The sequence below is a fragment of the Bison bison genome, unplaced genomic scaffold (genome assembly GCF_000754665.1).
Source record: "Bison bison bison isolate TAMUID 2011002044 unplaced genomic scaffold, Bison_UMD1.0 scf7180017864169, whole genome shotgun sequence".
NCBI classification, from domain to species: domain Eukaryota; kingdom Metazoa; phylum Chordata; class Mammalia; order Artiodactyla; family Bovidae; genus Bison; species Bison bison.
In genome coordinates this window covers 536,440-539,707 of record NW_011494741.1, presented here as the reverse complement: position 1 = coordinate 539,707, position 3,268 = coordinate 536,440, and positions in this window count along the sequence as shown.

The window sequence follows — 3,268 nt, the reverse complement described above, 5'->3', positions numbered from 1 at the left end:
GTGTGACGGTTTTTCATAGGCATGTTCACAGGTGTTCAGTCGCGTCAGACTCTGTTACTCCACGGACTGCAGCCCACCAGGCTCCTCTGTCCATGAAATTTTCCAGCCAGAATTCTGGAGTGGGTTGCCATTTCCTCTTTCAGGGGATCTTCCTGATCCAGGGAGAATGCGTTTCTTGCACTGCAGGCAAATTCTTTACTACTGAGCCACCAGGGAAGCCTTTTCATAGGCATGCTGCTGCTGCTAAGTCGCTTCAGTCGTGTCCGACTCTGTGCGACCCCATAGATGGCAGCCCACCAGGCTCCCCCGTCCCTGGGATTCTCCAGGCAAGAACTCTGGAGTGGGTTGCCATTTCCTTCTCCAATGCATGAAAGTGAAACATGAAAGTGAAGTTGCTCAGTCGTGTCCGACTCTTTGCGACCCCATGGACTGCAGCCTACCAGGCTCCTCCGTCCATGGGATTTTCCAGGCAAGAGCACTGGAGTGGGGTGCCGTTGCCTTCTCCATTTCACAGGTGTACAAATGCCAAAATTTATAAAAGTGTCTACTGCAAACGCGTGTCGTTTACTGAACGCCAGTCGTGTGTCCTGTGATGATCAATTTCATGACCACTTGGCTGGACCATGACGACCAATTCTTTGACCAAACACCAATCTAGTCATTTCCGTGAAGGTGGTTTTTTTAAGATATGATTAACATTTAAATCAGCAGACTTGGAGAAAATAAATGATGCTCCATCATGTGCCTGGGTCTCATCCAGCCAACTGAAGGTCTTAAGAGAAAGCAGTGTGAGGTCCCCCAGGAAGACGGGGTTCTGTTTCTGGATGGCCTCTGGGTCCCAGCAGTGATGCCAGTGTTTCCCTGAGTGCCCAGCCTGCCTCGTTCTGCACATCCCGGGCGTGCCGGCCTCCATACCTGCACGATGCAGTCCTTACGTTTCAATCTCTCGCTCTGTCTGCCTCTCCCTCGTAGTTCTGTTTCTCTGGAGAACGCCGACGAATCCACATCTGTAAAGCTGTTAAAAATATCAAAAGATACAAAAGATGAAAACCCATACTTCCATTGACAGCATACTTAAATCTACAGATCGAAAATGAATGGCCCACAATTCATTCAACAGTTGAAAAAATCATTTATAATATGCGTGTAAGATCGGTAGTACCCATTGTTGTCTTATTTATGCCCTTCTGTATATTCTACATTTCAAAAACTTGAAAGAAATTAATTCCAAAGTTAAAAGTGTTATTAATTAATAATAAGATAAGAACGCTAGGAGGAAACTTAGCAAACAATATAAACAGTTGATTCACAAAAGATGTTGAAATGACACATACATATGTCAACTCTTGTTAGAGCAAATAAAAGCAAAGTTAAAAAATAAGAATTTTTTTTATCAATTAAGTAATTGTCCAACGAACTTGAGTCAATAATAATAACCAGGCTGACACGAGTTGACTGAAATGGCTCCTGTCAGGTACTGTCCAGAGGAATGTAAATTAATACAACATTATTTGGAAATTCATGGGGTTATATACATCTCAAGTCCTTAAACTGATGTCCTCACTTTGACCTAACAATTCTGGCTCTACAGTATTTTTCTACAAATAACCATAACTATAGGAAATGATATAAGTACAAGTGTGCTCGTTGCTGAAATGCTTACAACAGGAAAACACTAGAAGTGGTCTCAATGCCCCAGAGTAGAATTGCTAATTAAATAAATGGTGATATTTATGCATTCCTGTACTCCAGCTGCATGGAAAGAATGTTCTGGAAGAGTACATGGTGCCATGAAATAACACCCGCTACATATAAGAAGGCTGTTCACTAAAGAGCTACAGACCCAGCGATTTCACTGCTAGCGATGCATCTAGAGTAATGAAGGCAAGGCTGCACGGAAATGTGCATAAGATAGCCCAAGGGAAGAAAGAAGCCAGTGTTTATGAATCAGCGAATGAACAAACAGAAGGTGTCAAGCTGCACAGTGGACTAGTACTCAGACATGGGAAGGAGAGGCTGCCACATGGATGAACCTTGAAGACATTCTGCTAAAGGAGAGAAGCCAGCCACAAAAGGCCACACATTGCATAGTTCCACTTATATAAAATGTCCAGGTTAGGCAGATCTATAAAGAAATCTACAAATCAGAAAGTAGATTAGCGGTTATCTAGGGCTTGCTGGAATGGTATGAAGGGCTCCGGGGTAACAGGGGGTCTGGGACTTCTTTTGGGGTGATAAAAAGGTTTTAAATTGATTGTGACTGATTGCACAAATGCTTAAAATTATTGAATTACACACTGGTTAAATGGGTGAATCGTATGGTTTGTGAATTATCTTAATATAAAGCTGTGACAAAAATTTAAAAAAGGAAAGATCAATGGACTGGATGTGCAAAAAGAGACACACAAGTTACCAACAAAATACCAAGTGTGGCTGACTCTGAGTGGCGGAAGGAAGGAACATCTGATTTTCTTTTCACTTATCCGTCTGTCTTACAAAACTTTATATAAACGAACTTAACTGAGCAACGAGAAGCAGGGGAGCAACAGCACTTAAGGCGCCCTGTCTGAAGCCAGACGGCCTGGGTGCGGCCTCCGCCAGCCCTCACAGTACACAGCCCGGAGGGACGGCCCAGCTCCTTCCTGCCCATCTGTCCCACCTGTACATCCCGGGATGAGTGCTTCACGGGGTGGTCCTGCTGGCCCAGGTAACCACACGTGCCTGCCCAGAACAGAGCAGTGCCCAGTGCATGGCACGGAAGAAACACCACTTATCTCGACTGAGGCTGAACTGATACAATGGGTGATGGTTCATTAAACCAGCGTGGAGATGCCCTCGACCAACTCCCTGGACGGCGCTGCTCCAGGAGCTGAGAGTTCTGCCGAGTGGCCTCTGGTCCCACGGGGTGGACCGTCTGCACTGGCGGAAGCGCCCACTCCTGCTTCTCTATCTTCTACCCTCGATGCTTCTTCTGGGCTGCAGCCTCCCACCATCTGAGAGCGCGCACAGGAAGCGGCTGACCTCGCTATCTGTCCCCAGCGCCGGGCCGGTGCCTGACCCAGGAGACATGGAGACACGGCCACCCTCTTCCTGGGTTTCTGGACAGAAACTTGCAGTCACCTGGGACATGTCCATCAGGGCGCCCCCGCCCTGCCTCCCGGTTCCCATGGCGGGTCCAGCCCATCCCCTAAGAGCTGCTGAATGCCCCTTGCCTCCATCCCCTGTCTCCTGGACAGCCTGCCTCTCACGTGGACTCGTGCACCCGCTG